Source organism: Hippichthys cyanospilos, chromosome 7, assembly GCF_059441005.1.
Source record: "Hippichthys cyanospilos isolate Australia breed blue-spotted pipefish chromosome 7, RoL_Hcya_1.0, whole genome shotgun sequence".
In the NCBI taxonomy this organism is placed as follows: Eukaryota; Metazoa; Chordata; class Actinopteri; order Syngnathiformes; family Syngnathidae; genus Hippichthys; species Hippichthys cyanospilos.
Window position 1 is genome coordinate 6,594,269 of NC_142375.1, and position 14,236 is coordinate 6,608,504.

Below are 14,236 nucleotides of genomic sequence, written 5' to 3' on the forward strand. Positions count from 1 at the left end.
AGTAGCCAAGATTATTTTAGTCAACAAAAAGTAACAAAATAAATTACATTTGAAAACAACAATACGTTAATGACATTTTAAAAAATATATAGAATACAATAACAAACAATTGAAAGTTGAGTTATATATTTACAAAAGTACTAAATTAACTGTAGTCACAGTAAAAATGTTTTGTTCTCATTTTTGGCCCAACAATGTCGACGAGAATCGGACAGTGCAGTTAAATGTGTGAACTGACTCATCGTAGTTCACTACTCTCATAGTAAGTATGTGTGGCGCGAACTTCAATCGATACAGTCACATAACCAAATGCGGCGCAGTTGCTAATTAGAACAAGCTGAGGGCTTTACATCACCTCCCTGTCTTGTTGGCCATAGCACATATTATACATGTTAGAGTTGCAGTTTTCAACATCTGTTTTGGATCGTTGAGTTGTTTATTGTTCGTCTTTTTCTTCCGTTGTTGTTGGGTTTTGTTGGGTTTTTTTGGCCATTATTCAAATTTGTTGTAAATAATTGGGTATATACTGGAACACAGGAAGACCACCAGGAAGAGGAAACTCCAATAGAAATGTGTACAAGATTCACCGGAGAACGCAAAGGAGGAGATGGGAGTTGAAAGCATGAAAGGGGCCAGATCATCAGCATTACCTCAGGCTTTCCTCAGTAACTAGGAAAGCATATAAGCATAATCTTCTTGGATAATTGCAATCATAATGCGACACTTGAATATTTCCCGCCATTACGCGACGCATTTTGGTGTGACCGCAGACCAGTAAGTCACAACATGTCTGCTGAGCTCCTGTGTCTGCTTCGTATGTTTGCTTTTCTGTCATTTGTAATATGTTCTTGTTTTACTGTGTGCAACTAATTTTCTTTTTTGGTTGTGATTTCATATTTGCCATTGTGTTTTGTCTTGGAATGTGTGTGAGTGTTTTTTTTTTTTCTTTGCAATTACATTTTTTGTTTGCTTGGATATTTTTTTCGGTGATTTGCACTTCAGAGCCACAGTAGGTTTAGAATGGTGCATACTAGAACATCTTTTTTTTCTTTTTACTTGACTTCTCTTTTAGGGCGTGACTGATATCGTTCCTATTATGGCTGTAGCTGTCATAAGAAGTAGACTCGCACAACCAGTAACCATGTCAACAAAACGGTGGCTCTGGTTCAAACCAAAGTTGCTAAACCGTTACATGCTGGGATATGCCAAAAAAGAATGCAATCAAAAGGCACCCCAACTTGCTCTGAGAACCATGACAAAACCGGGCAAACTGGACAACATCGAAGGTGACAGAACCTGGCAAAACATAAAGTGAGATGCCAAAAATATATCACTATTTTTTTTTTTCAGTTGACTAGTTATTTCATTGGTTATTCATTTTTTAAGAAAATATAATAATTGTTGGGCAGCTCGGTGGCGCAGTGGTTAACATGTCCGTCTCACAGTTCAGGGACCCGAGTTCAGATCCACCTTCCTGTGTGGAGTTTGCATGTTCTCCCCGAGCCCGCGTAGGTTCTCTTGCCGCACTCCGGCTTCCTCCCGTACTCCAAAATCATGCAAGGCAGGTGCAGTGGACACGCTAAACTGTTCTTAGGTGTGATTGAGTGCAGAAATCGCAGTTCAACTCAGTGTGCCCTGTGATTGGCTGGAAACCAGCTCAGGGTGTCCCCTGCCCACTAGCGTAAGTCAGCTGTGATAGGTACCAGCAGGTCTTTGAGCCTTGTGAGGATTAGCAGTTATAGAAAATAGATGAATGCATAATAATTATTTCATGATTTGTATTCCTATTATTGTTATGATTTGTACTGATGATTTAATATTGTTTATGTAATATTATTCTAAAGATGGTAGGTATCACCCCTACTGTCGTCATCATCACCAGTACATCATCCTTTCATAAACAGACAACACCTCAAAGCTTTTTGAAACATAACAGCTAACAACATTCAAAATCAAAAGCGAAAAACTCAAAAGTAGATGACGAAAATTACCAAATGGGCATATTATGACATTAAACATATTGAGATGATTTTAGAAATATCCAAAATATTTAAGAGTAATGAAATAAAAGTAGATGTCTACTAAAAGACTGCACTGTGACACCAATTGAAAAAAACTCTTGTACTTGCGTTAAACGATATACAGTATGCATGTGTGTATGTGTGTACGCGTGGATATGCGTGTGCGTGCGCATGCGTGCATGTGCGTGCGTGTGTGTGCGCACGTGTGTGTGTGTAAAATCCCACAAACTCCAAATTGAAATCCCCAGGCTTCTTAATAATGTGCATATGTATATTTAGAGATCTTGCTTCATCATTGCTAGTTTATGTTCACCTCTCCACACTGCAAAAAGTGCTGGACCAAAAAAAAAAAATACAAGAAAGAAAACATATTTTAAAAACTAGGTACATTTTCTCGTTTCAAGCAAAAAAGAATCTGCCGATTGGGTAAACATTTATTTTTTTCTCGCCTCGAAAATCTAATATTTTTTTCTAATTGTTAGATTTTTTTGTCTGAGTTAAAAAAAAATAAGTCTGACGTTTTTAATCTAAACAAGTTGCAAATAAAATGTAATCAAATAGTTGTCAATACAAGGTCAAATTATGGACTTGCACCTACATAGCACTTTTCTACCTTGGGCACTGAAAGTGCTTTTCACACTGACCACTCATTTACCTGCTGCTGACGCAGCATCAGGAGCAACTGGAGGTTCATGATTTGCTCAGGGAGCACTTTGACAGTTTCACAATGGGCGTGGATTGAATTCACAGTCTTTTGGCTGGTGGATCACAACTCTACCATTGAGCCATACCAGCGGGAAATATCTGGTGAATAGATTTTTCAAAATGGAGATAAAAATTTGCCTTTGTTTTTCTTTCGAGGCTAGGTTTAAGCAAATGGTCCTAATATACAGTTAAATATTTATTTCATGCATTTGTTACATCCTGGCTTGACTACTATAACGTATTGTTTTCTGGACTTCCCATGTCTTGCGCTACAAGCCCGCAGTCAGTACAAAACGCAGCAGCGAGACTCTTGACAAGGACAAGAAAGTTCCATCATATTACCCCGATACGAGCCAACTTGCAAATTTAAGGCGTTGTTAAATCACTTATAAAATTTGACACGGCTTAGCTTCTTCCTATCTCATGGACTTATTATCACCCTATGTTCCGTCCCGACAACTTCTGTCACAAAGCGTTGGTTTGTTAATGACCCCGCGGGCTAAAAAGATGTCTGGCTGAATCTCGGGCTTTTTCCATTTGCGCACCAGTGGAATGCCCTACCAATGGAAGTTCACGCAGCCACCTAAGTAGAAATCTTTAAATCCCAACTTTTACTCTCAAGCATTTAGTTAATTGGTCTGTCTGACTGCAGCGTCCTTTTCCCTGCTGCCCCCTTCACCTGGTTTGGAGAAGGGGCTAGATGGTGAGAGATGAATTGAATGTCATGTCATGTGGCCCTGCGCTGATCAATCGAAGAGGGTTTTGTGAGGATAGACCCACTAGGCAAGACTGTAAGGAGGATCTTAACCCATCACCTGTCGTCAAGGCAACTTTGCACGGGACAGTTACTGCTTAATATGGGACGTGATGGAAGGGGGCTCCTCCCACCTGCGGTCTCCTCTGAAGGTTTCTCTTTTTCCCCAGATGTGGTTTTTGAGTTTTTTCTTCCTCTTCTGGGCACTTTGTTCAAGGGATGCTGTTGTGTATTTGTAAAGTTCTGTTTGATTTCTTTTTAACCTGGTCTGATCCAGGGCTATACAAATAATCTTTACTTGAGCAAAATGGAAGCAATACTTGCTCATTCATTTCAAAATTCAGGCCAGTTTTGCAAGATTCAAACAAACCCATTCTAGATACATCTTAAATTAGTCATGAATTAGAACATTCTTTTTAAAATTATGCCCATGCAGAGCGGTCATTTTAAAAGAAGACAACCCCCAAAATCTTTCTGATGACTTTGTTAAATAAAAGAATGACCACTAATATGAAGTTTGCCTTAAAATACAGTGTAGAAAATCATAGGTGGCTTGTGTTCAATGTTTAAAGCAAATCCTTATGTTTAAGTTTGTTCTTACAATAAGATTTTGTTTTTCCTAAATAAAGAAAATTGCATAGTCTTGGTCTTAAACTAAAGATGAATCAAAATGATCTTTTCATCTTATGAGGAAAAACATAAATGTTTTGAGCAAAGAAGTCTAAATAAAAAATGCAAGAATTAATATCTTGAAATAAATATTCTTAGGAATTTTTTATTTAGACAAAATGATTTAGACAAAAATGAGAATATGTTTCTTATTATAAGTCCTTTTTACTTTTTGCAGTGAAGATTAATGCTCATGAAACATTAAGAAATACAAAGTAAAACAACGAAATCAAATTCAACTAGTCATCTTTCAATGAGATAAGATGTTGACTGCTATGCAAAGGAGTACTGTATATCTTTTTTACTATGATGTAATTATTTAATTTTGGATGGGATACATAAGGTTATAGCTCATGTTTCAGTGAAGCAGTTTGAAAAAGTCAACAAAATAAATCAAATAAACTTTTACTGAATCATATTTTCCGAAATGGAAATGTACACATAAAAGTCACAAAAACAGTCCCTAAAAGAATGCTTGTTTGTGCTATACGTGTATCAATGGTTTTCATTATATCTATATGTGTAGGATATTTCTTACCTCTAGGTAAATTGTGTGCAAGCTGCACCCTGCTGATATTGGAGATTGAAGTTCAAATATAAGAGAGGCACAGTTGAGTTGTTTCTTCAAACGGAACCTTATTCTGAATGCTAGCGTGTGACAGTTGTTGAGCCCAGAGAAAAAAAAAGTACACAGCAATTCAGTGCTACTCGTAGTTTCAAAACCTACATATGCCTGCCAAAAGTAATTTACATTCAAAATGTCAGGGTTGCGTTTATAACTTCATATTCAGTATCATCACAGTAAACGTAGAAATCATGGTTAAACAAAGTAATTCATTTCCTTAGGCAGACTGAGAAGCCAAGCAAGTAATTGGCATATGTCCATCTTGTGTAAGTATTGTCCATTTTCAACCTGTAAAATATTACTATTTTTTGTGTGTAATGCATTACACTACCACATTACAGCAAAAAGTAATGTGTTACAGTAATTACATTACTTCTGTCATGCATAACTCCCAGCACTGTCACGTACAGTATATGAATTCAGATGGCTGCTGACAAAAACACCCCCACACATCAGGCTGCCTGTTGACGAGCGATTGGAGCAATTCCCCCATGAGGTTTCACTTATAGATGTGCAAATTGTCTATTAGGAACTAACACCAGCCACACTCACATTATGTAAACATTATAAACCAGCAAAAAAAATGTATTATTCAAATGTAAAAGGGTTATTAATGTTTAAAAAATGCTATTATAACATAAGACACGGTTGGATATTCCACATAGTTTCCACCCGACCCCTGCAGATGTCCCTGAGTTTTTATTCTACATGACATTGCTGTCGAAAAAAAGTGTGATGTAGCCAAGTGGCAGATTATATCCAGGTGGCAGACGTCAAGTTGATGTTGTCCAGTAGTGGCTGTTGGGAATGGTCTTCCTTCATGGTGAAGAAAACAATGATGGCCACCAGAACATTTGCGCTCTCTTTGTGTCTTCCTTTCCATGATGTAAACATGATTTACAGGACAGTGTAAAAGTGCTGTAATTATTTTTCGCCCCCATGGGGCATTGCATTTTCCCACTTAATAACAAAATGCAATATATTTCTGAGTCAACTTGTAGAGCTAACACTTACCGAGCAGCAAAGGGTTAGGTTTTTGTTTCATTATGCCAGAAGCAAAACTGTTTTTCATGCTAGCCTGAATCCATTGAGATTGAGGGAGAAATAGGGGGGAAAGGGGGAAAAAGTGTTTCAATTGCCACAAACTGTGTAAATCCTCACTTTTGCATATTAGAGTCGGATTGCTCAAAAATGACAAGTTGTATATTTTATTTGTTTTTCCCGAGGCAGGATCCTCCCCCACACTTTGGCTTTTGGCTTTTAGTGCTTTTTTATTATTCATTCCTCTGGCACAAATACTCTAGCTCTTCACTTTATTTGCTCCAAATAACCTGAGAGAAAATGATTCGAAAAATAGCTTGAATCTGTTAATCATTTCATTCCTCCTTCCTTTAGATCTCCAGTCCTTCTTTTCTAGCAGTCTTTCTATGGGAAGCATCTAATTGTGTTTTATTATGTGCCAGCCCATCTGCTAGTATATATTTATACAATTTTGCACCCTTCTTGATATCAAACCTGATGATGATCTACTATCAACCCAACTAGACTCAAACTCTTATATTACTAAAATATCGCTTGAGATATCAAATTCACCAAGCTTCTTTCATTTGGGAAAAAAAAAAAAAAAACTGGTTGTTGTTTTTCTTGCTGTTCTTGCTCATTTGAAATTGCAGTACGACACGAACCAAACACAAAAACTTTAATCACGTGTGTGTCTGCACATATGGCACAGCTGATCGTCAGTGAGTCACTCAATGGCACACGTCATGTAAAATGGGCCTATGTGTCTGCAACATCAAGCAGCTCACGGCTTGGTTGTGTGCACATCTTTGTTTGTGAGTCAGCCGAGTGTTGCGGTCACAGCTCACAAAGTCAACATTGCTACCTGCCTCTGACGCACAAACAAAAGCACTTATCCCGATCACTGACGTGCATTGATGACTCACATCTTTTCCACAATTTGAGCAAGTAAGTAAACATGAGTTGCATGTGCCGAATGCTTATTGGCTATTTACATAAAGACACAAATTGGACCTATCACAGCACTTGCTGGAATATGCGAGTAGGCAGAGAGCTGCTTTACGTCGTCTGTTGAAAATTGAAAATGTGTTACAGGCCAACACATTTTGTTTTTACAACACACTAAAAATATTGTGTTGTTTTCCCATCTCGCTCACTGGGTCGCTGTGGATTTTCAGCAGATTGATTTACATTTACTCTAGGTTGGGTTAATTTTTTGACTAAACCATTTTATCAATATTCTGACTAGGATTTCTGTGACTACGAACAGTACAGGTTAGCCTGCTTCAGGGAAACTCAGTTTCTTCAGTATTAGATCAACTTCCATAAAAGCCTTGCTAGAAATTAAAAAAAAAAAAAAAAAACCTCTGGATTAGACAAATTCCTTGAACTTGTGGCTGATTTAGTCAGGGACCCGAGTTCAAATCCATCTCGCTCCAGCCTTCCTGTGTGGAGTTTGCATGTTCTCCCCGGGCCCGCGTGGGTTCTCTCCGGGCACTCCCGCTTCCTCCCGCACTCCAAAAACATGGATGGCAGGTGTATTGGACATACTAAATTGTCCTTAGGTGTGATTGGGTGCGTGAATGGTCGTCGTCTCTGTGTGCCCTGCGATTGGCTGGCAACCCTTCCAGGGTGTTGCCTTCGGCCTGAAGCCTGCTGGGCAAAAGCAAGCCTGCGAGGATAAGCAGCTCTAGAAAATGGATGGATGGATAAACATTATCTCGAAATACATTTTGAAGTCGTTAGCTCATTGCTGTCCTTTTGATCACAACCAAAGCTATTGCAGCCACAATATTAGTTTGTCAACAGCTACTGCGCTCTCTGATCTACCGCCTCTGGAAACTGCTTCCTTTGAGATGTCCTGAGGGTCGCTACCCTGCATGTTTTTGATTTTGATGTGTGTAAAGCACATCAGCATAGCTTATGAGACTAGATCTAAAAGCAACAAAACCCTATGTGCCATTACTTTTTTCGATAGCTGTAAATAGTACCACCGCAGAAGGGCACCAGCAGCTGCAAGCAGAAATATGTGATGATAATAATCATAGAACATGACCAACAAATTGAGCAATAAAATTAATTTTACCTAACATATACAATGTTGAACATTGTTCTCTTAATAAGAGAATGATCATTTTGCCTGTTGGGTAAGTTACTTCAAAACTGTAAAGTAATTAGTTACATTACAATAGGACTGTATTTGAAATGTACGGTATTACGCCACTATTGCATTTTATATTACTCTACTACCGAGATAACTGGAAATATAGATTTGCCATTTAAATGTAGCTCATTACGCTCATTACACATGATCTAGTGGAAGGTTGGCTTCAGCCTAAAAATAGTACAAATCATTTGAAATGGATTGTATTGTAAAACGGAATCTATTTTTGTATTTTAATCTCTTTATTACTTAGCTTCACAGCATAGTGATGCATTGTTTATGCTCTAGGCAGAAACAATTAGCGCATTCCACAATTTCAATGTTCATATTCAATTTCAAGTTCAGTCGGCTTAGGTCGGAACATACGTTTCAAAAAAAGATGGTTTTGGTGCGGCCAACATTAGCAGCTAGCATACGTCATCGTTATTGTGTTTAATGTACTGCTTAACATGAGTTTTTGTATGCTTCATCTTGCTGCACATGGACCAGAACCATTTATAGACTATAACTGTGCTTCTCAAATAGTGGGGAGGGCACCCCTGGGGGGAGAGGGGTGATGCCGGGGGCGGTCACGGATGGCCCCAGAGAAAAGGTTTTGTTTTTGTCATGCGAAATGTAATTGCAATAAAATATGAATTTTCATCTTTTGTTTTTTGTTTCAGGTTTGATGCACTCGGTTATTTTCTTCTTCTTTTTTTGAGGGGGGGTGGCAGAATATAATTGAGACGCACTGGACTATAGCAATTGTACAGTGAAAATTAGAGTTAGCTTTCCTTGTCATTATTGTTAGTTGCGAGAGGGATTTTGCTGACAAGATTTGGAAATGCTGGCGAATCCACTGCGGAAAGCGGCAGCATTTCTTACGTACGACATACTCTGCCACAAGTCTCCTAACCTCTTGAGGTTGAAGTGGCGTCCCTGAGCAAGAGAACGATAATTTTACCTGCTTTGTTTAATCCCCACTCTCTAAATGGTTTGTCAAATTACTAGTGCTATTTTGGCAACGTGGACAGCTCTTTAGGTGTCGAGCACAAAATGCAAACTATTATATTCTTCTCGTCTCTGACTAACTGGAAGTAATGGGCGTATGTTCATCTTGTGTTATGTATATCTATGTTCAACTTGTTGTCTGCTACTGCCGCACTCATCTCTGCAGTAGTAGATACTAATAACAGGAAGTAAACATTTTCCTCCTGACTTTTCTCATCTGATCTCACGATGTTTTCTGCAAATTTGAGGAATAAACTCCACTTTCAGGCTAAAAATGCATTGCATTACTCTCATTTGCACTGAGAAAAACATTACTATTTTGTGTGTAATGCATTACCCTACCACGCTATAGCAAAAAGTAATGCATCACAGTAATCACACTACTTTTGTAATGCATTACTCCCAACACTGTTGAACATACAGGTCTATAAGCACCACTTACTGGTGAACAAATGACAAAGCTTGAACCTCATGTGTAGTTTATGGATATTTTGGTCCTTTTGCCTCTTCCGGTGATGCAAAAGAGTGCCACACACTGACCATATACCACATAAGGGTTCAGATTGGCTCTTTTACTGCCTGCCAACAGAAACAAAATCAGCACCACCGGGTGACAGTACTGTTTTGAAAAAACCTTCCTGTTCCCTCTTTTTAAAGTCTTTCTATGAGGTTTTTTTTTTGCCTCTCTTGATATGTATTTAACAGAAAACAGTATAAATATATCCAATATTCTTTGTATGGCTCATAAAGTTGTTTTTTGTGTGTGTGTGATGGCAACAGCTTCACTCTAGAACAAAATCATTCACTTTGCGTCATATCCAAAGAGCAACCTTGCTTTGAAGCTGGGCCAATTTAAAAGTCAGTTTATTTCATGGAACTGATTGTTCTGACATTTGACAGTGTAATGGCAAACATGCAAATGTTTTGTCACTGCATGTACTAAGCCAGTCGTTCTCAAAAATTTTACACCACGTAAAATTAACATGTAAAACAAACATTCAATGTTTGCATTGTTGTATGCTGCGGAAACACTTTTTATTAAATTAATAGATTGCCCATTATATAGTGATCTGCTTTTGGCTTAGAGGTTTGGCAAACATTGTACTATTGTTGCTATTGAACGTTTTTTTTTTTTGTTTTTTAATCTCGTGTGGTTAACCTGTGTAATTATTAAGCTTTCAAAGCATTCACTTTCTATTCCAGCAAATCTATAGGCACATGTGCAAACATTCACTTTCACATTCACACCTTTGGACAAATCAGTTTCTTCATGCATGTTTTTGGAATGTGGGAGGAATTTGAAGTCCCTCTTGGGAATAAGCGCACAATCCCAGAAACTGTGGAGTGTGAGTCAGACATGCTTAGCACTATACAGCCCAGCTGTTAACTAATTTTCTGCATTTGGTTAATTGCTTGTATGGCTGCACACGCAAACTGTTCCTAATGACCTCATCCCTCCCCATCCCGTGTTTTCGACTGCTGCCCATTGATCGACAGTGCAGTGCTGTGATGCAAGCGAGAACCAATTTCTTTCTTGGTGGAAATGTCATCTGAAATAGATCACCACACCTGCTCCTCATCCTCTCTGCCCTGTCAATACAGATGTACCACAAAACAATCAAACGTACAAACTGGGACTTGTGTGAAGTTTCTCACATTATTCAGTAGACATAAAGCAGACACTCTCCTCATCACTGCTCCTCCTGATAAAAATCACATTTTCCCTTCATTTCCTTCTCGAAAGATGATGAAATGGGCGGGGGGCTGCAAAGCAATTACATGCTTTATTACTTTATAAAAAAGTAAAGCTGTAAACAAAACTTTATTTTACTGAAGATGAATCTGCAGCTTTGGAAATATATCACCCACAACATTAGGAAGGACTAATTTAACAGTTTAATATATTGATGATAGTTTGCTATGGTAACTGACTGCTAATCACACAGAGATTTGTAATCCTATCATGCTGGTCTAATATAGGTTATGTATTGTTTTTCTTTTTTTTTTAATTTAAAGGATTTGTATGAACCAATAGCTTCAGTTTAACACTAATTTACAGTACACCCAGTTTGTTCATTATCTAATAATGATTACTTAACTCTGTACAACAACAATTATAAACATCAAAAGCGCAATTTGTAAACGGAAAAATGACAGCACAATCGTGAAGCACTTGTGGAACGTTTTAATATAGTGCAAAAGTCTTCTGTCGTGTAAACAGAGTGTAAACAACAGCCAAGATAGGGGAGGCTGAAGCTGAACGAATTGGCAGAATAATTTAACTGTGAAAGATTGCCATGATATCTGCACCCCATTTTTAACTCGTTTTTGACGCAAGGATTGCTCCCGCGTGAATGTTGTGCAGTTTGAGTACCCCATCAAGGAAGGATCGAACGTCACGCACAGGTACTGTATTTCAAAAACCTGGTCCGATTAGACAAGAGAGAAAAAGGTTGAAAAATGTCGCAATCATTCATTATAGCGTCCTTTACATTGAATTGATGTTTACTCATTTATTTATTTTGCTGCTTACCGAGACTATTTGGGCTACTTATTTGCTTAGAGAAACACCAGAAATCCATGTTTAACATTAATGACTCCCAAAAATTACGTCTATGGCCTTTACGCTGACTTGTAGTTGTGGCAGGTGGCAGCGAATGCTTGAACGATAAAAGCGCAACGGCATCCCACCTTACACACACACACACACACACACACACACACACACACACACACACACACACACAAACACACACACACGCACACGCACGCACGCACACATCCGCAAGATCATACACTTGCGCGCGCGCACACACACACACGCCTCCAATTGATTGTATGCCTATTTAACATTTACATTTCTGCAAATGTACTGTTAATGCAAATGAAACGAGACTGCGTGTGTGCGCTGTAATGCCTGCGGTGTCTGGCGCACGCGTTCCACAGACAACGGATGGATGGTACATGGACAGAATATCTATGACCGACTGCTGAAAATAGACGTAGTCACATTTAGAGAGTTCAAGTGCAACCGTCGGCCATTACTTGCGATAATCTAGCGTCAAGCTTCGCCCTTTACCATATAAGGAAAGACAGAGAGCGTTGCAGCCTGTGGGTAGGCTCCACCTTAACCCCTCCGCTGCCGAATTTTATTAGGTGCCGCTGCTCGAAGCAACTTAAATTCGGGCCTTTGAACGTTTTGTTATTGTTTGCTGTCTGTCACAATGGCAATTTTGACAGCAAACGACAGCACTGAATGATATTCCGAGGAAACATCCCTAATGATGCGCGTGTCCCTCTTCTCGTGATCAGAAACAACCTGCTGGACGTTGACCTACATCCCACGCAACATGACGGAAATTCACCGAAAAATTGGCGCGACACGGTGCCAAAAGAAACGTCATCTCCGCGTGTGACCTTGACTCTTCATTGTAATGCGTGCAAAACAGCGACCCCGCCCCCACATTCAACTTCAACGATTTAAGGAGAAAGAATAGTATCACCATCTCCCAAGGTGTTTCTATTTCTTCACAATTAAAATTAATCCGTGCGATTCAACGGATGAAAAAAAATGGATCTATGAATACCGTTGTTTGACAATTATGTCCAACGTAAATGCGTGAACGCCGTCCACATTTGTTTTGCATGATCGGCCTAAACTCGGTATGGACACGTAAAGATATAGGGGACATCAAAGATGCTGCTTATGTACGTTGTATTGTAGATGCACAGCGCTCCTCGGACGTGCATGACACTTCATCTATTCATGGAACACTCCTGCAGCGGCTGCATAGTCAGGGAACCGTGGAACTGTCTAGATGCATTCAATGTCTCACCCCAGCTCGTATTTTTGAAAACCACTTATATGGATTAAACCAGTGCGTCTCTGTTATTTTTTGCAAAGCCTCCCCTAGAAAGAGAAAACCTTTTGCGTCCTCCTCACTCATCGCGCCGACTATAAATAAGATTATTTTAAAATTTGTATAGCTTAACCTTTATCATTTCAAACTTTAACAAAAAAAAAAAGAACAATGTAAATCATCTCCTAATAGCCAATAGCTTTTTAGTGTTTAGACAGGTTACGGGTTAGTCTAAAACAGAAAAAAATACCAAGTGCATCAAAGTGCCTGAAATTCAATAAATAAATAAATAAATAAATCGAGGATGCCAATCGCTAGATTATTCTAATTACACTTCACATGGTAAAAACAACCCCAGTCACACAGGAAAAAACATGCTGTGCCAGGGTGGGGAAGCACTCCAGAATCTTCGTAAGGAGCTTTTGTTAATATCCACAATATATCAAATTACTATTTCCTCTTTCCCAGTGATATCACCAAACAATATTTATTGATATTACATCTTAATAAGCACCATGAATGAAAATACACATCCAGCAGTAACTATGGGACAAGATCTGTTTTCATTTTAGCTTGTTGGCTCAAAGTGCTGAGACACGCGGAGAATTGGCTGCTTGTCAAGCCACTGCGTTTTTGTCACACAGCCAAACGTTGTGAAAAAGCCGTACGATGCTTCAAAATAAAATGTGGGATATCAAACTTTTATTTTGAAGTTCGTCCCTGAAGCGAGGTCATTACATGTTAGAAGACATTGTGTTTGGCTCAAGTTGGCCATTTCCCATAGCTCAGTGGTAATATCACGTTAATGCTGCTTGTTCCAAATACTTTGTACATTTTTAGGCTAATTGCCGAGAACTATGAGAAAATGTTAAACTGTTTTTTTTTTTCATGGTTTCAGTCACCTCTGAGGAATAGGAATTTGAGCATTTTCACAGTAGTTACTTTGCACATTTGTGATGAGCTAGATGTGTTAGATAACTAGCTAGCTATGACTACAGTCCGAAAATATACCTTGGCTAGTGCTCTGGCATAGCTACTTTTAATAGTTCCCATTTGTTGATGATTTCCTTTTTGATGCTCCTTTTTTCATGGACAAAAACAAAAACATAGACAAACTACATGTCAAGATGGCCCTTGATGATCAAATCATGAATGACTGGGCAAGACATGCAAGTTATTGTTGATGAGACCACAAAATGTTAGTAATTGTTCTGCCAGATGTTCAAGATACTGATTTTTAAAAAGAAGGCTTACTTGCATCATCCAAGCATCATTGTGTACTTGATTAAAGAGTTACAGTGATCATAGCCAACAATATTTTTTACATCCTTTATGAAGCGGTTGGTGCAAATGGGCAGCTGGCTGGAGACTAAAGTTCACTTTGTTGCGCTAATGTAAATTGAATGTCAATCTCGTGCATGTGTTGGC